General features: G+C 36.3%; 1 non-coding gene across 1 annotated transcript; it reads right to left on the bottom strand.

The window, feature by feature from the left end:
• Positions 1–209: 209 nt before the first annotated feature.
• On the bottom strand, positions 210–317 carry LOC147356941 (U6 spliceosomal RNA). Its single transcript, XR_015143890.1, has one exon. It is a non-coding gene; the product is annotated as a U6 spliceosomal RNA (small nuclear RNA).
• Positions 318–24,053: the final 23,736 nt, after the last annotated feature.

Raw genomic sequence — 24,053 nt, 5'->3', positions numbered from 1 at the left:
TTACTCTACACTATCTGCAGCCTTTATTGTTTGTAGACATTTTTGATGATGGCCATTCTGACTAGTGTGAAGCGATACCTTATTGTAGTTTTGATTTGCATTTTGCTAATAGCGAGCTATATTAAGCATCTTTTCGTGTTTATTAGCTATCTGTATGTATTCTTTGGATAAGTATCTATTTAAGTCACTTTGCCACTTTTTTTTTTTTTTTAATTATGGAACACTTCACAAATTTGCTTGTCATTCTTGTGCTTGGGGCCATGGTAATCTTCTCTGTATTGTTTCAATTTTAGTACATGTGTTGATGAAGTGAACACTCTTTCCCACTTTTTGATTGGGTTGTTTGTTTCACTGGTATTGAGTTGCATGTGCTACTTGTATAGTTAGGAAATAAATTATTGTCAGTTGTTTCATTTGCTATGACTTTTTCCCATTTTGAGGGCTGCTTTTCACCTTATTTCCTTTGCTGTGCAAAAACTTTAAGTTTAATTAGGTCCCATTTGTTTATTTTTGTGTTTATGTACATTGTCTAGAAGGTGAGTCTTTTTTTGTTCATATAACTCACTAATTTAGCCTATATTTCAAGTTTTTCCTATTTATTTTTGTCAAATTATGCTGTTCATTTTTATTGTGTAATATGGTTACTAATGTCCATGACCTTATTTTTCAAGTCCTTTGAGTGGAGAATTTGGACCAAGGCTTTGTTAATGTTACTTACAATTCATCCCACAATGCATGATATATGGTCATAATATATAGGCACTAAACACTTTAAAACAAAAAGCTATGCAACTAAAAATGGAGCATCAATCGTACTTGCAGTAGTTGAATTATTGTCAAAATATTTCAGCACAACCTGTATTTGCTAACTCTTTAAAATGGATTTCCAACACTCTTTCAAAATTTTGTCCTCAATTTTATGGTCAAACATTCAATTGTTTATAAACATTTTCTAAGGAAAAGTAAAATGCTTTTCCCTACAAAGTAAAATAAAAATGGAAACATGTTCAGCACTAAGTAGACTATAGCAAAAATGAGGAAAATAGTTTGCATGGAAAAAATGACTATATCTATCCAATGTTTCATTCTAGTATTATAATTTCAAATCTTGTGCTTAAATTGCTCATTTATTTTATGTTGGTTTATGTATATGGCATGAGACAAAAATCCAGTTTCATTCTTCTGCGTGTGGTAATCCAGTTTCCCCAGCACCATTTATTGAAGAGACTATCATTTTCACATTGTATGTACCTGACACCCTTGTTGAAGATCAGTTGAATGTGTATGTTTGGATAAAATAGGAAGCATAGGAAAAATAGACTATAAAGTTCATCAGGCGTAGGAGAAAATAATCAAATAAAATTTCTCAACATATGCATACATAATGAAACTGAATTAAAAAACCAAATGGGGAAACACAGAATAGCAGACAAGAAACACCTGAAAGATCATGTATAGGAAGAAATGACTCAGAAATGATGTAAGATCTATAGAACAAAAAGATGTGATAGAAATGTTGATACATGGAGAATAGAGAAATAATTTATACTACACATCTAATCAGAATCCCAGGGAAAAGAGAATGATGCCAAATGGTAATGGGAATAATGATCAAAGTATAAAGGTTGGTCATACATTTTCATTTTGATTTGAGAAAACTTAGAAAATACAAGCAAAATAAATGAAAGTTCACAAAAACCATTTCAGTGAAACTGCAGGACATCAAAGATAAAGTAAATATCTATAAAAGATCCAGAAATATGGAAATTTTATATTAAAAAACAAATAAAACTAATAAGAGATGAAGAAAAATAGGGCAAACAAAAAAAAATAAGTTTAATGATGATAGAAAATATCTTTTAGCCTAAAGGTTTAACTTCAGGGAATTTTATTTTGGGATGAGGTTGAAATATAAATATATTCAGGGAAAAAGAAAAAGGCTAGATAGAGTTTATTATCAAATGGCCTTAACTAACAGATAATTAAAGAGGCAGCAAAAGAGACACTGATGTATAGAACAGTCTTTTGGACTCTGTGGGAGAGGGAGAGGGTGGGATGATTTGGAAGAATGGCATTGAAACATGTATAATATCATATATGAAACGAGTCGCCAGTCCAGGTTCAATGCACGATACTGGATGCTTGGGGCTGGTGCACTGGGACGACCCACAGGGATGGTATAGGGAGGGAGGAGGGAGGAGGGTTCAGGATGGGGAATACGTGTATACCTGTGATGGATTCATGTTGATATATGGCAAAACCAATACAATATTGTAAAGTTAAAAAATAAAATAAAATAAATAAAAATATGACTAACATTAAAAAAAAGAAGAAGGAATATAATATCAGAAAGGACGGACTGATAGGCAGGAATCAATTGTAACCAAAGAAAAATTTAGGGAAATTTAAATATTGCATAATCATTAACTGCATTAAAAGAAACCATAAAAATAACAAATATTAAAATATAAAAAATATGAGAAGACTACATTATAATCTGTAGAAAATTCACTAGAATTAAAACATTTTAAAGTACTCCAAAAATGTTCAGGAAGACAATTAAAATATGGATTTATTTATACTTTAGATTTTACTAGGTTCAATATTCATGTGAAATTCTTATCATAACCTTTAAAAATAAATGCAAATGTTCATCAGTATACAGGAAAAAAGGTAAAACATCAGTCCTATCAAAGGCAAAACACAAAGAAAAAATATATAAAAAGAGGATTATATACAAAACTCCAAAAAGACATTGTAAATCATCACAGATTTATCAGGCTAATTTATCATGACAAAATTGTGAATCCTTCACAACCCACAGACCGATCTCCTGACCCAAGGACTGAAATCTGGGTCCCCTCCTTTGCGGGCAGATTCTGTATCATCTGAACCACCTACAAACTCTGGTGTATTTCTGATGACTGTCCATGGCATGAATAAGTCATGTGATGACTCAGTAATCAGGACCACTTGGATTTTTTTTTTTTTTGGCTACTTTGTCATCTCAGGGTCAGTCTTCAATGGCCAATATACCAGAAGCAAAGCAAATTACAATTTCAAGTATAGTCCTCTAAATGTTTCTCCATGGATGAAGCAGAATGATTTCTAATTTTCCTATTGGTCATAACTGTTCCCATAGGCAAACATTTCTGCAAAGATGCTAAGAAATATGGAGGGGCTTATGAATATTCAGTCACCAGTAAATATCTCCCCCGTAGTAAGTTATGAGCTTTAATAGTGATTGTATATCATTAGTCATACTGCTAATGAGACCCCATTTACTTACTTTGATTTCATTTTGTTGTTGTTGTTATTGTTTCTATCCTTTTGCTTCTTGAGTGTATTACCAAGTTCATTGCTTGCATCATGTATTTGTCTTTTTTCATTGTCTGAATAATGAAAACAATTTTAGTGAAACCAGAGTTAGAAGAGGCATGATGGGGTGAAGGACATTATTACAGGGCTATTGCTTGCCATGGATCCAATGGCTACTACAGCCGTCACCAGCTTTTCATGAGACCTTGGTGAAAACATAATTAAATCTTTATTATGTAAATAACTCTACTTTGCGGTATCTTTGTTATATCAGCTTAGCCTTTCACCTAGATAATACATGAAGTATTAATGGAATTTTGAAATTGGAGTGTTGCTCAAACAAAACTTAATATATATGTCAGTAGCTTGCTATTTGGCATTGGACAGCAAGGAAACGATGAACACAGACTTAATGACTTATGATCTTTCTTACACCGTTGAATAAAGTTGATGTAATTGCCACCTATGATAACTTGGAAAGCAGATTGCAGTCTATGGAGAGTGTAACTCTACAGGAAGCAGTCAGAATGCCAGTTTGCAGACATAATTGGAAAGAAATAGACTTCTGCTTAAAAAAAAAAAAAAAAAAAAAAACTGACTGCAGCATAAAATAACAATTTTGTGAAAACACAGAATTTGAAAATTCAGTGTAAGGAAAAAACAATTGTTTGCCTACTGCTAAAAGCAGGACATTTGTTGAAACCAAAAGTAAGAGAACTGTTACCCAGAATCTTCTTGAAATGCATTGCATTATTTTTATTTATATATACAATGGTTGTCAGCCCAGCTGCATGGATCAAAATAAGTGTTCAGGTGGCATGGAATTAATTATTATTTAATTGACAATGACAGAGAAAGTTAAGCAGAACATGGTGTTGCTGCTAAGTCACTTCAGTTATATCCAACTCTGTGCGATCCCGTAAATGGCAGCCCACCAGGCTCCCCCATCCCTGGGACTCTCCAGGCAAGAACACTGGAGTGGGTTGCCATTTCCTTCTCCAATGCATGAAAGTGAAAAGTGAAAAGTGAAAATGAAGTCACTCAGTCGTGTCCCAGTCTTAGCGACCCCATGGACTGCAGCCTACCAGGCTCCTTCATCCATGAGATTTTTCCAGGCAAGAGTACTGGAGTGGGTTGCCATTGTCTTCTCCATGAGCAGAACATAGGCAGCATTAAATATAGGAGAAAAATCCATAAGTTTAAGAACTATGACCAGGAAAGTCTTTTGGATGTGGTAACTTTCACACACAATTGCTTGAAAACAAGAAACTATCACTAATTCTAAAGTTGTTGTGCTAACTAGTAAGCTACTTAGAGAAATATTTGACCCATGCTACCTTCAGATAGCTATATTTATGTGTCTAAGTGTGAAGCAATTGGATATAGTTGGAAATTATAATTACTTTGACTAGATCTTGGCCTTAGCACAGTAGGCATGCAATCTCTTACTTTTCCTCTTCCTGTTGTACAGATGTAGTGGTAAACCACGTTATTCAGTGTGATAACAATAATACTCTCGGAGATGGTGACAAAGATATAAAAAAGGAAAGGATTCTGATTGCTAGAATTTTGTTTAGGATTTTTGCATCTGTGTTCATCAGTGATATTGGCCTATAGTTTTCTTTTTTTGTGGCATCTTTGTCAGGTTTTGGTATTAGGGTGATGGTGGCCTCATAGAATGAGTTTGGAAGTTTACCTTCCTCTGCAATTTTCTGGAAGAGTTTGAGCAGGATAGGTGTTAGCTCTTCTCTAAATTTTTGGTAGAATTCAGCTGTGAAGCCGTCTGGACCTGGGCTTTTGTTTGCTGGAAGATTTTTGATTACAGTTTCAATTTCCATGCTTGTGATGGGTCTGTTAAGGTTTTCTATTTCTTCCTGGTCGAGTTTTGGAAAGTTGTACTTTTCTAAGAATTTGTCCATTTCTTCCTCGTTGTCCATTTTATTGGCATATAATTGTTGATAATAGTCTCTTATGATCCTTTGTATTTCTATGTTGTCTGTTGTGATCTCTCCACTGTCATTTCTAATTTTATTGATTTGATTTTTCTCCCTTTGTTTCTTGATGAGTCTGGCTAATGGTTTGTCAATTTTATTTATCCTTTCAAAGAACCAGCTTTTGGCTTTGTTGATTTTTGCTATGGTCTCTTTTGTTTCTTTTGCATTTATTTCTGCTCTAATTTTTAAGATTTCTTTCCTTCTACTAACCCTGGGGTTCTTCATTTCTTCCTTTTCTAGTTGTTTGAGGTGTAGAGTTAGGTTATTTATTTGACTTTTTTCTTGTTTCTTGAGGTGTGCCTGTATTGCTATGAACTTTCCCCTTAGGACTGCTTTTACTGTGTCCCACAGGTTTTGGGTTGTTGTGTTTTCATTTTCATTCGTTTCTATGCAAATTTTGATTTCTTTTTTGATTTCTTCTGTGATTTGTTGGTTATTCAGCAGCGTGTTGTTCAGCCTCCATATGTTGGAATTTTTAATAGTTTTTCTCCTGTAATTGAGATCTAATCTTACTGCATTGTGGTCAGAAAAGATGCTTGGAATGATTTCTATTTTTTTGAATTTACCAAGGCTAGCTTTATGGCCCAGGATGTGATCTATCCTGGAGAAGGTTCCATGTGCGCTTGAGAAAAAGGTGAAATTCATTGTTTTGGGATGAAATGTCCTATAGATATCAATTAGGTCTAACTGGTCTATTGTATCGTTTAAAGTTTGTGTTTCCTTATTAATTTTCTGTTTAGTTGATCTATCCATAGGTGTGAGTGGGGTATTAAAGTCTCCCACTATTATTGTGTTATTGTTAATTTCTCCTTTCATACTTGTTAGCATTTGTCTTACATACTGCGATGCTCCCGTGTTGGGTGCATATATATTTATAATTGTTATATCTTCTTCTTGGATTGATCCTTTGATCATTATGTAGTGACCTTCTTTGTCTCTTTTCACAGCCTTTGTTTTAAAGTCTATTTTATCTGATATGAGTATTGCTACTCCTGCTTTCTTTTGGTCCCTATTTGCATGGAAAATCTTTTTCCAGCCCTTCACTTTCAGTCTGTATGTGTCCCCTGTTTTGAGGTGGGTCTCCTGTAGACAACATATGTAGGGGTCTTGTTTTTGTATCCATTCAGCCAGTCTTTGTCTTTTGGTTGGGGCATTCAACCCATTTACGTTTAAGGTAATTACTGATAAGTATGATCCCGTTGCCATTTACTTTATTGTTTGGGGTTTGAATTTATACACCATTTTTGTGTTTCCTGTCTAGAGAATATCCTTTAGTATTTGTTGTAGAGCTGGTTTAGTGGTGCAGAATTCTCTCAGCTTTTGCTTATCTGAGAAACTTTTGATTTCTCCTTCATACTTGAATGAAATCCTTACTGGGTACAATAATCTGGGCTGTAGGTTATTTTCTTTCATCATTTTAAGTATGTCTTGCCATTCCCTCCTGGCTTGAAGAGTTTCTATTGAAAGATCAGCTGTTATCCTTATGGGAATTCCCTTGTGTGTTATTTGTTGTTTTTCCCTTGCTGCTTTTAATATTTGTTCTTTGTGTTTGATCTTTGTTAATTTGAGTAATATGTGTCTTGGGGTGTTTCGCCTTGGGTTTATCCTGTTTGGGATTCTCTGGGTTTCTTGGACTTGGGTGATTATTTCCTTCCCCAGTTTAGGGAAGTTTTCAACTATTATCTCCTCAAGTATTATCTCCTCAAGTATATCAAAATTCTAGCAATCAGAATCCAACAACACATTAAAAAGATCATACACCATGACCAAGTGGGCTTTATCCCAGGGATGCAAGGATTCTTCAATATCCGCAAATCAATCAATGTAATACACCACATTAACAAATTGAAAAACAAAAACCATATGATTATCTCAATAGATGCAGAGAAAGCCTTTGACAAAATTCAACACCCATTTATGATAAAAACTCTCCAGAAAGCAGGAATAGAAGGAACATACCTCAACATAATAAAAGCTATATATGACAAACCCACAGCAAACATTATCCTCAATGGTGAAAAATTGAAAGCATTTCCTCTAAAGTCAGGAACAAGACAAGGGTGCCCACTTTCACCATTACTATTCAACATAGTTTTGGAAGTTTTGGCTACAGCAATCAGAGCAGAAAAAGAAATAAAAGGAATCCAAATTGGAAAAGAAGAAGTAAAACTCTCACTATTTGCAGATGACATGATCCTCTACATAGAAAATCCTAAAGACTCCACCAGAAAATTACTAGAACTAATCAATGATTATAGTAAAGTTGCAGGATATAAAATCAACACACAGAAATCCCTTGCATTCCTATACACTAATAATGAGAAAACAGAAAGAGAAATTAAGGAAACAATTCCATTCACCATTGCAACGAAGAGAATAAAATACTTAGGAATATATCTACCTAAAGAAACTAAAGACCTATATATAGAAAACTATAAAACACTGGTGAAAGAAATCAAAGAGGACACTAATAGATGGAGAAATATACCATGTTCATGGATTGGAAGAATCAATATAGTGAAAATGAGTATACTACCCAAAGCAATTTATAGATTCAATGCAATCCCTATCAAGCTACCAACAGTATTCTTCACAGAGCTAGAACAAATAATTTCACAATTTGTATGGAAATACAAAAAACCTCGAATAGCCAAAGCGATCTTGAGAAAGAAAAATGGAACTGGAGGAATCAACCTACCTGACTTCAGGCTCTACTACAAAGCCACAGTTATCAAGACAGTATGGTACTGGCACAAAGACAGAAATATAGATCAATGGAACAAAATAGAAAGCCCAGAGATAAATCCACGCACATATGGACACCTTATCTTTGACAAAGGAGGCAAGAATATACAGTGGATTAAAGACAATCTCTTTAACAAGTGGTGCTGGGAAATCTGGTCAACCACTTGTAAAAGAATGAAACTAGAACACTTTCTAACACCATACACAAAAATAAACTCAAAATGGATTAAAGATCTAAATGTAAGACCAGAAACTATAAAACTCCTAGAGGAGAACATAGGCAAAACACTCTCTGACATACATCACAGCAGGATCCTCTATGACCCACCTCCCAGAATGTTGGAAATAAAAGCAAAAATAAACAAATGGGACCTAATTAAACTTAAAAGCTTCTGCACATCAAAGGAAACTATTAGCAAGGTGAAAAGACAGCCTTCAGAATGGGAGAAAATAATAGCAAATGAAGCAACCGACAAACAACTAATCTCAAAAATATACAAGCAACTCCTACAGCTCAACTCCAGAAAAATAAATGACCCAATCAAAAAATGGGCCAAAGATCTAAATAGACATTTCTCCAAAGAAGACATACAGATGGCTAACAAACACTTGAAAAGATGTTCAACATCACTCTTTATCAGAGAAATGCAAATCAAAACCACTATGAGGTACCATTTCACACCAGTCAGAATGGCTGCGATCCAAAAGTCTACAAATAATAAATGCTGGAGAGGGTGTGGAGAAAAGGGAACCCTCTTACACTGTTGGTGGGAATGCAAATTAGTGCAGCCACTATGGAGAACAGTGTGGAGATTCCTTAAAAAACTGGAAATAGAACTGCCTTATGATCCAGCAATCCCACTGCTGGGCATACACACTGAGGAAACCAGAAGGGAAAGAGACACGTGTACCCCAATGTTCATCGCAGCACTGTTTATAATAGCCAGGACATGGAAGCAACCTAGATGTCCATCAGCAGATGAATGGATAAGAAAGCTGTGGTACATATACACAATGGAGTATTACTCAGCCATTAAAAAGAATACATTTGAATCAGTTCTAATGAGGTGGATGAAACTGGAGACTATTATACAGAGTGAAGTAAGCCAGAAGGAAAAACATAAATACAGTATACTAACGCATGTATATGGAATTTAGAAAGATGGTAACGATAACCCTGTGTACGAGACAGCAAAAGAGACACTGATGTATAGAACAGTCTTATGGACTCTGTGGGAGAGGGTGGGAAGATTTGGGAGAATGTCATTGAAACATGTGAAATGTCATGTATGAAACGAGATGCCAGTCCAGGTTCAGTGCACGATGCTGGATGCTTGGGGCTGGTGCGCTGGGAAGGCCCAGGGGGATGGTATGGGGAGGTTGGGAGGGAGGAGGGTTCAGGATGGGGAGCATGTGATTTTTTTTAAAAATATTTAATAAACTTAATAAAAAATAAATAAATAAATAAAGCAGAAAAAAAAAAAAGGAAAAGACATCAATCACTGCATAGTCTCATGAATTGGAACTGACTACCTGCCAATGCTTATTCCTTGGAAGGAAAGTTATGCTCAACCTAGATAGCATATTGAAAAGCAGAGATATTACTTTACTAACAAAGGTCCATCTAGTCAAGGCTATGGTTTTTCCAGTGGTCATGTATGGATGTGAGAGTTGGACTGTGAAGAAAGCTGAGTGTTGAAGAATTGATGCTTTTGAACTGTGGTGTTGGAGAAGACTCTTGAGAGTCCCTTGGACTGCAAGGAGATCAGTTCTGGGTGTTCATTGGAAGGACTGATGCTGAAGCTGAAACTCCAATATTTTTGCCACCTGATGCAAATAATTGACTCATTGGAAAAGACCCTGATTCTGGGAGGGATTGGGGGCAAGAGGAGAAGGGGATGACAGAGGATGAGATGGCTGGATGGCATCACTGACTCGATGGACATGAGTTTGGGTGAACTCTGGGAGTTGGTGATGGACAGGGAGGCCTGCAGTGCTGTGATTCATGGGGTCACAGTCGGACACAACTGAGCTACTGAACTGAACTGAACCTGCCATACCATTGCACATGTTCAGACTATGTGAAAAAATATGTATTTCTATTTTGTTTGAGTCATAAATTTATATCTCTTTTTAGTTCTCTGAACCAAAATATGCCTCTTTTTAACAAGTGGTGCTGGGAAAACTGGTCAACCACTTGTAAAAGAATGAAACTAGAACACTTTCTAACACCATACACAAAAATAAACTCAAAATGGATTAAAGATCTAAACATAAGACCAGAAACTACAAAACTCCTAGAGGAAAACATAGGCAAAACACTCTCCCACATACATCACAGCAGGATCCTCTATGACCCACCTCCCAGAATATCGGAAATAAAAGCAAAAATAAACAAATGGGGCCTAATTAACCTTAAAAGCTTCTGCACATCAAAGGAAACTATCAGCAAGGTGAAAAGACAGCCTTCAGAATGGGAGAAAATAATAGCAAATGAAGCAACTGACAAACAACTAATCTCAAAAATATACAAGCAACTCCTACAGCTCAATTCAAGAAAAATAAATGACCCAACCAAAAAATGGGCCAAAGAACTAAATAGACATTTCTTCAAAGAAGACATACAGATGGCTAACAAACACATGAAAAGATGCTCAACATCACTCATTATCAGAGAAATGCAAATCAAGACCACTACGAGGTACCATTTCACACCAGTCAGAATGGCTACGATCCAAAAGTCTACAAATAATAAATGTTGCAGAGGGTGTGGAGGAAAGGGAACCCTCTTACACTGTTGGTGGGAATGCAAACTAGTACAGCCACTATGGAGAACAGTGTGGAGATTCCTTAAAAAACTGGAAATAGAACTGCCTTATGATCCAGCAATCCCACTGCTGGGCATACACACTGAGGAAACCAGAAGGGAAAGAGACACGTGTACCCCAATGTTCATCGCAGCACTGTTTGTAATAGCCAGGACATGGAAGCAACCTAGATGTCCATCAGCAGATGAATGGCTAAGAAAGCAGTGGTACATATACACAATGGAGTATTACTCAGCCATTAAAAAGAATTCATTTGAATCAGTTCTAATGAGGTGGATGAAACTGGAGCCTATTATACAGAGTGAAGTAAGCCAGAAGGAAAAACACCAATACAGTATACTAACGCATATATATGGAATTTAGAAAGATGATAACAATAACCCTGTGTACGAGACAGCAAAAGAGACACTGATGTATGGAACAGTCTTATGGACTCTGTGGGAGAGGGAGAGGGTGGGAAGATTTGGGAGAATGGCATTGAAACATGTAAAATATCATGTATGAAACGAGATGCCAGTCCAGGTTCAATGCACAATACTGGATGCTTGGGGCTAGTGCACTGGGATGACCCAGAGGGATGGTATGGGGAGGGAGGAGGGAGGAGGGTTCAGGATGGGGAGCACATGTATACCTGTGATGGATTCATTTTGATATTTGGCAAAACTAATACAATTATGTAAAGTTTAAAAATAAAATAAAATTAAAAAAAAAAAAAGAATGCGATTTGGGAACCACAAAAAAATAAAATAAAATAAAATGGATAACCAAAAAAAAAAAAAAGCAACTTAAACTAATATAATTCTTTGCTGAATTAAAAAATTTTCTAGAGAGTTTGTATCATTTTTCACATTCACTGAAAATCTGTGATAGTTCTAATCCTAAACCCATTTTTTTCTCAAATCTGTGTCTTTTAAAAACTTACATAGTCAAAAGGAGATCAGTTACCTTTATTTTTTATAATAGTGAGGTTAAATATTTTTCTACAAGTTTTGTGAAAATTTTAATTTTAATTTGTGCCCTTTTCTCACTTTCCATTTCTAAGGCATCTTTAATTAATTCTATGATCTCATTTAGTAGGAGGATTTCTTTAGTTTATCACATATATTTTTTTTTTAAGAAGATCTCTTTTTAAAATTTTGTTGTGCTTTTCAATACTTTTGTTATCCTCTGACAATATATTAGCTTTTTAGCTGCAGGATACCTTTGTTTTTTTTGTTGTTGTTGTTGTTTTTGTTTTTTAATCATATCAATACTTTTTTTCTTTTTTTTGCATATATGCTTGGAAGATATTCTCATGCAATATCAGATATAACTCAGATATTCAAGGCCTGGTAATAGGCCATTATATCATTACAGTGGAAAGAGACAAATTAATTGAATTTAAACACTTATAAATCAAATTAACCTCAGTGATAAATATATAGTATAGTAGAGTATAGTAAATATATATATAATCGTGTTTATTAAATTAATGTTTAATAATTTGGCATAAACTAATTAATTAATGGGCTTCCCTGATAGCTCAGTTGGTAAATAATCTTCCTGCAATGCAGAAGACCTTAGTTCGATTCCTGAGCTGGGAAGATGCTCTAGAGAAGGGATAGGCTATCCACTCCAGTAATCTTGGGCTTCCCTTGTGCCTCAGCTGGTAAAGAATCCACCTGCCATGTGGAGACTGGGGTTCAATCCCTGGTTGGGAAGATTCCCTGGAGAAGGGAAAGGCTACCCACTCCAATATTCTGGCCTGGAGAATTCCATGGGCTGTATTAATGGACATGAGTTTGAGCAAGCTCCAGGTTTGGTGGTGGACAAGGATGCCTGGTGTGCTGCTGTCTATGGGGTGGCAAAGAGTCAGACACGACTGAGTGACTGAATGGAGCTGAATTAATTGACTCCATTTTAATAACTTGTGGTCAGCAAGGAATCAGTACCCAAAACAACATACATCCTGCGGATGTCAAAAGTAGATATGAGGCAACAATTCAGTTAAGAAAGATTCATTTTTAACAGTGTTATGTATGACAGATAAAATATAAGCTGCACATACAAAAAATGCATTTGCATTTCCTAGACAAAATTCAATTTTTCAACAAATTTTAGAGGACTATATGTCTCAAAAAGTTAAGGAGTATTTCTTTGATTTATTTTCTGCGATGAACATTTAAGTCTAACTGAATCATATTTATGATTTATCATATATAAAATGGTTTTCCCAGGTGGCACTAGTGGTAAAAAATCCACTTACCAATGCAGGAGATGCAAGAGACACAGGTGTGATCCCTGGGTTAGAAGGATCCTCTGGACAGGAAATGGCAACCCACTTCAGTATTCTTGTCTGGGAAATCCCATGAATAGAGGACCCTGGCAGGCCAAAGTTCATGGAGTCGTAAAGAGCTGGACACAACTGAGAACACACCCGCTATTATATATAGAATATTAATACTACCATTAAAGCTAAATCTGAAATTAGTTATGTGAATTGAAGACCTTCAAATAACATTAATAAAAGCAGAAGAGTAATCTCATAATGTTCATTATTGTATTGTATTGTATTGTATAGCGTTAGGTTTTATATAACAATTCCTTTTATTTTTGAGATAAAGCAGCTTTGTGTTGTTTATATTTTATGTGATGTTCACTTTGCTTGAATCTTCATTTCTGTTTCTTAGCTACTTGCAACCTTATAATAGAATTATTGATCTTACAAAAGCAGTTATTTGGTTAACAATTATTCAACTAGTTTAGAAACACCTGCAAAACACTTTAATATGTGAATTGTTATTAAGATATACAATAATGCATTTATAAATGTAGCTCATTTTTAAGTTAGTTTTGTTTTACTCTTGCTGTTTGTTAATGCCATTACTTGGAAAAAAGAAAAAAATAATAAAGAGGAGGAGGAGGAGAAAAAGAAAAAAGTAGGAATATGAATATGAAATAGAAGAAACATAGGAAGATGAAGAAACACAAGAAGATTGAGATGAAAAAGAAAACAAAGTGGGCAAAGAAAAGAAAGGAGGAAGGGCCCCTAGTGCAACTGAGTAACTCTATAATGAATACTATATTTTATTTTCCTTGCTGATTCATGAAAATTAAGAAGGTCCAGGAATATTGTATCTTTGTTTGAAGGACAGCTGTTACCACTTCTCATTTATTACCATTAAATACTACTTAACATTTTAACTAATCTCTCTCAGAGATCATTTATAATGTATGGTCTTCATGTTGATAAATATTTAAAATTGAGCATCTTTGATTGGCAAACATGGGAAAGCAGAAATTCTGAAGGAATTAAGAACATTTTTCTCACTAATAGTCTACTTTTTGCTGCCAAGAGGGACCAAGTTTTACACACAGTTAAATCACATGTGACATTTAAACAGCATAAAAGGATGCACACTGCTAATTCATAAGCTAAATATCATGGGGATTAGTGTAAAATTGGGTCAATATCAAATATTTGTAATTAAAATTGCTAATGCCTTGTAAAACAAAATATATAACTCCAAGAGATCTCACTTTTCAATTGTTATTTAATGTAAGTTTGCACCAATTGATTTATTGTATCCTATAAAATGTGGTAATATGGGGCACCCCTGGTGGCTCAGTGGTAAAGAATGCACCTGTCAATGCAGGAGACACAGGTTCAATCCCTGGTCCAGGAATATCCCACATCAGTTCAGTTCAGTCGCTCAGTCGTGTCGGACTCTTTGCGACCCCATGAATCGCAGCACACCAGGCCTCCCTGTCCATCACTATCTCCCGGAGTTCACTCAAACTCATGTCCATCGAGTCGGTGATGCCATCCAGCCATCTCATCCTCAGTCATCACCTTTTCCTCCTGCCCCCAATCCCTCCTAGCATCAGAGTCTTTTACAACGAGTCAACTCCTCACATGAGGTGGCCAAAGTACTGGAGTTTCAGCTTTAGCATCATTCCTTCCAAAGAACACCCAGGGCTGATCTCCTTTAGAATGGACTGGTTGGATCTCCTTTCAGTCCAAGGGACTCTCAAGAGTCTTCTCCAACACCACAGTTCAAAAGCATACCGCCGGGCAATTAAGCCCATGTACCGCAACTACCGAGCCTGTGCTCTAGAGCTTAGGAACCACGACTACTGAGTCCATGTGCTTCCACTGCTGCTGCTGCTGCTAAGTCGCTTCAGTCGTGTCTGACTCTGTGCGACCCCATAGACAGCAGCCCAACCAGGCTTCCCTTCCACTACTGAAGCCCAAACTCTCTAGAGACTATGCTCTGCAACAAAAGAAGCCAAAGCAATGAGAGGCCCTCACACCACAAATAGAGTGTAGTCCCTGCTCACCACTACTAGAGAGAAGCCTGCAGGTAGCAACAAAGACAACACAGCCAAAAATAAATAAATATAAGTTTTTTAAATTGGTAATACAGATGTCTGTACTTTCTGCATTGCAATGAGGGTATTTCAACTTATTAATTTATACAATATATTCTATATTTATGTGATAAAATTATTTATCCATACACATGTCCTAATGGAGAGAATACAAGTGGATATTTTAAAACTCCTATATTTTTCCTTGTCATAACTTGTATCATCACTAGTTACTTAAAAACTTAAATAAACCTGTTGCCATAAAATATAATTTTGTGTATTGCCTATAGTCATTACAGATCTTTTTAAAAATTAGTTCAATTGAATACTAAATCAGTTCAGTGAAAACAGTAATGTCTATTTGTCTTGCCAGAACTTTTTAAAAGCCATTTTTAAACCAAATTAGGTTGATATTATGTAGGTCAACCTGAACTGGAATTAAAATATCAACAGATTTTTATTTATTTGAATAATGCAAAACATATGTATATATTAAATATGTGAGCACTTATAACTTTATTATTTAGATTTATTAAAGTCCAAATTTTTATTCTAAATGTTTTTGTCATATATATGTACAAAAATGGAGGAAATCAGTTATTCAGTGTATGCATATGCATTTTGGGGGATGAATTAAAAGATTTGCATGCATCTTCTATGTAAATTTCTCTATGTTACATAAATTTGCAAATAAACTTTAAAAAATTTTACTGAAAATAAATACAGGTAAGTTTTCTATATCATTCTTGATTTTAACCACACAATGCTTAGATGGACCACTGCCATTTAAAAATTGTAAAAGCTGAAAACACAACATATTTCTTAAAACTTGACAATACAACATCATAAAGAATTTCAAAAGCAATCTGTTACAGGCCAGATATCTCATTTCTAGTTGGTAATAGAAAGAATAGTTTCTATGTAATTCCTCTTGGACTTTGAAATATCGTATCTATGTTGTAAAGAGAGTGGTCTCTACTTGAACATTATTCACAAGATGTATTCGTAGACAATCTTCCTGGAATAGAGTATACCAATAAATTGCATTTTGCTTTTTAAACACAACAGTAGAGGAATGTGAAACCAATTGTGTTCCTAGAAAGTGGCAGGGTTTAGGCTGAAGAGATTTTTCTCAGTTTGTCATTCAAAGCCTCGTTATTTATAAGAAAATAGGAAAGGAAGAAACATTTACCCAATATCTTCTGTGTGAAACACTATTAGATGTTTGAAATAAAGTTTTTAGCATTAAAAAATTACAATATAAACACAAAAATACAATGTTTGTAGAGCTCAACAATTTTTTTTTAAAAAAGTGAACAGACCTGTGGTTAATTTTAAGAAGCAGAGTAACCCTAATCACAATTTTAACTCAAAGGTTCCTTCTAGTCACTGGTTCCCAAAGGGAAACCTTCTAACATCACAGATAAATCTTCACTATTTTTAAAATTTGTAGAAAAGGGGTCACATAGTGTATATTCTTCTGTGTCTTGGCCTTTTTTCTCTAATCTATTTGTGAGCTTGTTGTAAAATTGCATGCAGCTTATTTTTGTTATATATAATAATAATATTCCATTAGTGAATGCTGTGTTTTTGCTCATTCAGAGTTGTGTCTGATTCTGCGACCCCATGGACTGAAGCACTCTTCGTGTTGCTGTCTATCTCCTGGTGTTTGCTCAAACTCATGTCCATTGTGTTGAGGATGATGCCATTCAACATCTCATTCTCTGCCAACCCCTTCTTTTACCTTCAATCTTCCCCAGCAGCAGTCTTTTCCAATGAGTCAGCATTTTGCATTATACAGTCAAAATATTGGAGCTCCAGCATCATTCCTTTCAATGAATATTCAGGGCTGATTTCTTTTAGGATTGACTGGTTTGATCTCCTTGCTGTTCAGGAGACTCTCAAGAGTCTTCTCTGGCAACACAGATCAATAGCATCTATTTTATGGTGGTTTGCTTTCAAAGTTATGTTACTGTTTTTAATATGCTGTCTAGGTTTGTCATAGCTTTCTTTCCAAGGAGCAAGCTTCTTTCAATTTCATGGCTGCAGTCACTGTACACAGTGATTTTGGACCCCAAGAAAATAAAATGTCACTGTTTACACTATTTTAAGTGGAGCTATCTAAAATCCTAAAAGATGACTATTGAACATATTATGATCTAATTTTTTATTCTGCTCTTCCTGACATTTGTTTAATTCCAGGTTCTGAGTGTCATGAACAGTGCTATTATTAATGTTCTAGTACATATATTACTGTGACTGTATGTGGAGGTAATGAGGATACTGGTGACCTCCTTTAAAGTGTCCCGTGCACCCACTGCTGCACTTAGTGCCCCTGACCCTGAAGCAGACCACTGCCAACCCACGCCCCCACTGGAGACTCCTGGACACTCACGGGCAAATCTGGGTCAGTCTCTTGTGGGGTCACTGCTCCTTTCTCTTGGGTCCTGGTGCACACAAAGTTTTGTTTGTGTCCTCCAAGAGTCTGTTTCCCTGGTCTTGTGTAAGTTCCGATGGCTCTATGGTGGGGTTAATGGTGACTTCTTCCAAGAGGGTTTATGCCATACCCAGGTCTGCTGCACTCAGAGGACCTGCCACTGCAGTCATCCATACAGAGCAGTACCTCCAGAGGAGACACTCGAACAGTTCTGGCTCTGTCTCTGCGGGGTCTCTGGGTCCTGGTATGCACAAGGTGTGTATGAGCCCTCCGAATATCTCTGGTGGGTATGTGATTTGATTCTAAATGCAATTGTATACCTGTGGCAGATTCATTTTGATATATGGCAAAACCAATACAATATTGTAAAGTTAAATAAAATAAAATTTTAAAAAATAAAAAAATAAAAATTGTATTTATGTATTTAAAATAAATAAATGCAATTTCCCCCACCTACCATCCTATTGAGGCTTCTCCTTTGCCCTTGGATATGGGGCATCTTTTTTTTTGGTGGGATCCAACATTCTCCTGTCAATGGTTGTTCAACAATGAGTTGTAATTTTGGAGTTCTCACAGAAGAAGATGAGTGCATGTCCTTCTACTTTGTCATCTTGTAGACACCCATTTTTTTTTCTTGGTGTCTTCCAAAATTTTGTTGCTGTCAAATCTTCTCACATTCTCCTCGTCCTTACAAGTATATGCCTAGCTAAATGCTCCTGTGAGAAATTTATGGGAGCCCAGAGTGCCCCCTGCAACCTGAGATTGGCAGTATGGATTCATACTTTGAGGCACAAAGAGCAACACTCCATCTCCTATGTTCCAGCCCCAGCCGTGGCCTCCAATGGTAAAAGATAATGCTGTTAAAGTTCTGCACTCAATATGCCAGCAAATATGGAAAACTCAGTGGTGGTCACAGGACTGGAAAAGGTCAGTTTTCATTCCAATCCCAAAGAAAGACAACATCAAAGAATGCTCAAACTATCACACAATTGCACTCATCTCACACTCCAGCAAAGTAATGCTCAAAATTCTGCAAGCCAGGCTTCAACAGTATGTGAACGGTGAACTTCCAGATGTTCCAGCTAGATTTAGAAAAGGCAGAGAAACCAGAGATCAAATTGCCAACATCTGTTGGATCATTGAAAAAGCAAGAGAGTTCCAAAAAAAAAACATCTATTTCTGTTTTATTGACTATGCCAAAGCCTTTGACTATGCCCAAGTCTTTGACTATGTGGATCACAACAAACTGTGGAAAATTCTGAAACAGATGGGAATATCAGGCCATCTGACCTGCAGGTCAAGAAGCAACAATTATTTGGCAAAACTAATACAATTTGTAAAGTTTAAAAATAAAATAAAATTAAAAAAAAAAAAGAAGCAACAATTAGAACTGGACATAGAACAATGGACTGGTTGCAAATCAAGAAAGGAGTATGTCAAGGCTGTATATCATCACCCTGCTTATTTAACTTAAATGCAGAGTACATTATGTGAAATGCCAGGCTGGATGAAGCACAAGCTGGAATCAAGATTGCCAGGAGAAATATCAATAACCTCAGATATGCAGATGACACCACCCTTATGGCCGAAAGTGAAGAAGAACAAAAGAGTCTCTTGATGAAAGTGAAAGAGGAGAGTGAAAAAGTTGGCTTCAAACTCAACATTCAGAAAACTAAGATCATGGTATCCAGTCCCAATACTACATGGCAAATAGATGGGGAAACAATGGAAACAGTGAGAGACTTTATTTTTGGGGGCTCCAAAATCACTGGAGATGGAGACTATTTTCAGCCATGAAATTAAAAGACACTTGCTCCTTGGAGAAAAAGTTATGACCAACCTACACAGCATATTAAAAAGCAGAGACATTACTTTGACAACAAAGGTCTGTCTAGTCAAGGCTATGGTTTTTCCACTGGTCATGTATGGATGTGAGAGTTGGACTGTGAAGAAAGCTGAGCACCAAAGAACTGATGCTTTTGAACTGTGGTGTTGGAAAAGACTCTTGAGAGTCCCATGTCCTGCAAGGAGATCCAACCAGTCCATTCTATAGGAAATCAGTCCTGAATATTCCTTGGAAGGACTGATGCTGAAGCTGAAACTCCAATACTTTGGCCACCTGATGCAAATAACTGACCCTTGGGAAAGACCCTGATGCTGGGAAAGATTGAAGGTGGGAGAAGGGGATGACAAACAGACTCAATGGACGTTAATTTGAGTAAGCTCCGGGAGTTGGTGATGGACAGGGAGGCCTGGTGTGCTGCATTCCATGGAGTCTCAAAGAGTTGACATGACTGAGTGACTGAACTGACTGACTGATGTGACTATATGTGCATTTCTGATAATGACATATCCCACAGTTTAATCACAGTGTCTTAGAGTATGTATGTGTGTGTGTGTGTGTATTTTAGTCCCTCAGTCATGTCCAATTCTGCAGCCTCATGGTCTGTAACCTGCCAGGTTCTCTGTCCAAGGAATTCTCCAGGCAAGAATGCTGGAGTGGTTGGCCATTCCTTCTCCAGTGGATGGTCCTGACCCAGGTCTCCTGCACTGCAGGTAGATTCTTTACCATCTGAGCCACCAGGGAAGCCCAGGGTATGTATACACTCAACCATACTGGAGTTGGTTGCCATTTCCTACTCCATTAAATCTTCTCAACCCTGGGATTGAACCCAAGTCTCCTGTATTACAAGCTGATTCTTTACTGCTGCACCACCAAGGAAGCACTTAGTCAATACTCCCAAACTGTGTTTAAAGCGACTTTCCTTTAGAGTCTCAGCATGAAACTGAGAATCGTGTACATATACCTTGTGTTTTTACCACCATCCCTATGAGGTATGTAATTTCATCATTTTAATGCACAAATACAAAATTAACCCTAGCACATTTTTATGCGACATACTCTAAGTCATACAACTGGTAACACAATGGTGATCACAACAAAAACTTCTGATACTAAGGCTATGCTTTTATATTGTAGGAGTAGCGGATCACTGTTGGTTACACCAGTTGTGTTTGATGTACCAATTCTGGTTGATCCAAGGGCTTCTGTGAGTCTCCTTCTGAGGGGTTACCTGGGTTCAGCTGATAAGACTAAACAATAATTTCTCATGTGATTGCCATGGGAGAGATTATCAAATAATTTTCCATACGTTTGTGAAACCACACAATGTAAAACATATTCTGACAAGGAAAAATAAAGAAACTTTTAGTCAATTTTGTATTTCAAATGTAAAAACTTTGTCTCTGTTATATAAAGAGGCCATTAGCAAATTTAAGCAAATGTAAAGAACAATAGTCTAGCATTTACCCTCTTTTTTCTGTTGGAACCTTAGTTCCTCTCCAGTTAATAAAGAAAAACTCTTCTGAGAGAAGAATCAGATCAGATCAGATCAGATCAGTCGCTTAGTCATGACCGACTCTTTGCAACCCATGAATTGCAGCACGCCAGGCCTCCCTGTCCATCACCAACTCCTGGAGTTCACTCAGACTCACGTCCATCGAGTCAGTGATGCCATCCAGCCATCTCATCCTCTGCCGTCCCCTTCTCCTCCTGCCCCCAATCCCTCCCAGCATCAGAGTCTTTTCCAAAGAGTCAACTCTTCCCATCAGGTGGCCAAAGTACTGGAGTTTCGGCTTTAGCATCATTCCTTGCAAAGAAATCCCAGGGCTGATCTCCTTCAGAATGGACTGGTTGGATCTCCTTGCAGTCCAAGGGACTCTCAAGAGTCTTCTCCAACATCACAGTTCAAAAGCATCAATTCTTTGGCGCTCAGCCTTCTTCACAGTCCAACTCTCACGTTCATACATTACCACAGGAAAAACCATAGCTAATAGAAAAAAAATGATGAAATTAGAAGATTGCAAGATTGTACAATTTCTATGTAATTATAGATTCGAGTCATTAATAAATGTTAAAGCCATTATATAGTAAAGGATTATTAACAAATAAAAATATGTTAGATGTTAAAATATCATTTTACAGATTAGTAGCTATATTTGGAGGCACTGAGGAGAGAGAGAGACGACTCTATGTATTAGGAAATGATTTGGCGGTAACTGCCTTAACCAAGTACTGTTAATGACTGGAGCTGAAACATCCTGTATGTCCCAATGCCTGATGTGATGTAATATATATAATACAGTATCTCACCTACGCAGGAACTTAACAAGGATATTTAACCTGAATATAAACAGCTTCCTGAAAACAACCAGATAGGGACTTCCCTGGTGGTTCAGCCATTAAGACTCAGAGTTCCCAATGCAGGGGGCCTGGGTTTAATCCCTGGTGAGGGAACTAGATCCCACATGCCAAACTAAGAGTTGGCATGCTCCAACTGAAGATCCATGTGCTGCAACAAGAATAATGAAGGTCCTCAGGCTGCCGCTAAGACTCAATACAGCCAAATAAATAATAAATAAGTATTTAATAAATAAAAAAAATAACAAGAACAATAAAAAAAATCCAAAATGTGAAAAAGTCCTAAGAACTGGCCTAATCTCTTCAGAAGATGAATGCAATATAAACAAATGACAATGTTTAATGGTGAGACTGTTAATGATGAAGTTAATGAACCTAAAACCAAAATGGAATATGTGAAACTTTTGATCCTTCCCAAAGCTGATAGTAGACAAGGAAATGAGGACAGTGAAAAAGATTTATAGAGTGAATTAAGTCATGCTACTCATGGTACTTTGTCCAAAGTTGATAATATGTGCTTCCCTAGTGGCTCAGACGGTAACGCGTCTGTCTGCAATGCAGGAGACCCGGGTTCGATCCCTGGGTTGGGAAGATCCCCTGGAGAACGAAATGGCAGCCCACTCCAGTATTCTTGCCTGGAAAATCCCATGGACCTCGGAGCCCGGTAGGTTACGGTCCATGGGAACGCAAAGAGTCGGACACGACTGAGCAACTTCACTTTCACTTTCAGGTCTGCAATGAAGTATCAAAGGGAACAATAAAAATTAAATTCATAATGTCTAACAATATTATGAGAAAAGGGGATTGGACATAAGCTTTACAATTGTCCCAAACTTCCTTTAATTTTTACCTCAAGCAAAAAATAATAATATATATATATATATATATATATCTCCCATGATTCTGTATTCTATGTAGCCCATAATTTCACTTTCATTTGCATATTTCATACTTCTGTGGGCTATGTAGCCCATATTTTTTCTTACTATTGTTAGCTAAATTTGGCTTAAATCCAGCATAATAGAAAGCAATTGTTAAATTTTTGGTTAGCCTCCTGGGAAGGAATGTTCTGCATGAAATGGCTTTATAAATATATGCAACATAAAAATACAATGTTCATGTAAAGTGATTTCATTATCATTTCTCATGATTTATTATGAAAATAATGCCTTAGCATTAAGTGTATATCTCTATGTATTCATAGTCCATATATTTGAATATGCATATTTATATATGAATATATATATTCATAGTTTAATAAATCATCAAGGGCTTTCTTATTGACCCTATTTTCTGCATGGAATTTGACCTTAAAATCTGAGCTTCATGTATGCATTCAGTGATGTGCTGCTTTCATGCTCTGATTTCTAAGTAGAAACCAGTATTTACACTCAGTTTATTTTGCTGATCCATGGTTAAAATTGTATATATAAAGGTATCCTGTAGGAGGAAATGTATTGATAGATTTAGCTGTCCTGGATTATAATATACAGTCTCATCACTCACTAATAACCATAGAGTTGTGAAAATAATTTATAGTCACCTGAGTCTATAAAATATCATTAATTAAATGAAATTTGCAAAAATTCTAGATGTTACAGAGCTTATTAAATTAAGAGAAAATGGAAATTTTTAAAAATTAGCTACCTACTTTTCAAAAATTCCTAAAGTTATATTCCTTACTTATCATTATCACCTTTCCAGTGAACACCAATGTGGCTAGTGACTCTGTCCTATGTGTATAATTTCATAATACTCTACTTTCTAATATTTCTCTGAAATACCCTTCTCTCTTTTTTTTTTTAAATACCCTTCTCTATCTGAATTGAATTTTCATTCCTTATCCATTAACTTCCTTATCTCAACAGAAAGTGTATGGTAATATCTCTGAGCCTAATTTAATATCTCTCCAAGATATTAATTAATATCTCTCCAAAGAAAAATATTTGTTTATATATGACTGAAATTAGCTGTAATGTACTGTCTAAGCTGTGAAGAGGTTAGCTATTAAGCTACTCTTGGAATTGCTGCCTCAGCATACATTTTGTTGGGGCAAGCAGACTGCAGTGACCTTAAACTGACACCAGCTCCACAGGGAAGTGCATGCCCTAGATAGCAGCCTGCAGAATCACAGCAAGTGTAAGCTTATGGCAAGAGTTTGCCAGCAGCCCTTTTCATCA

Source organism: Bos grunniens, chromosome 16 (assembly GCF_055505025.1).
Source record: "Bos grunniens cultivar Pamir isolate PY7600 chromosome 16, Bosgru_T2T1.0, whole genome shotgun sequence".
NCBI lineage: Eukaryota > Metazoa > Chordata > Mammalia > Artiodactyla > Bovidae > Bos > Bos grunniens.
The sequence above is the reverse complement of the archived record's forward strand: the minus strand, read 5'-3'. Positions and strand labels throughout refer to the sequence as shown.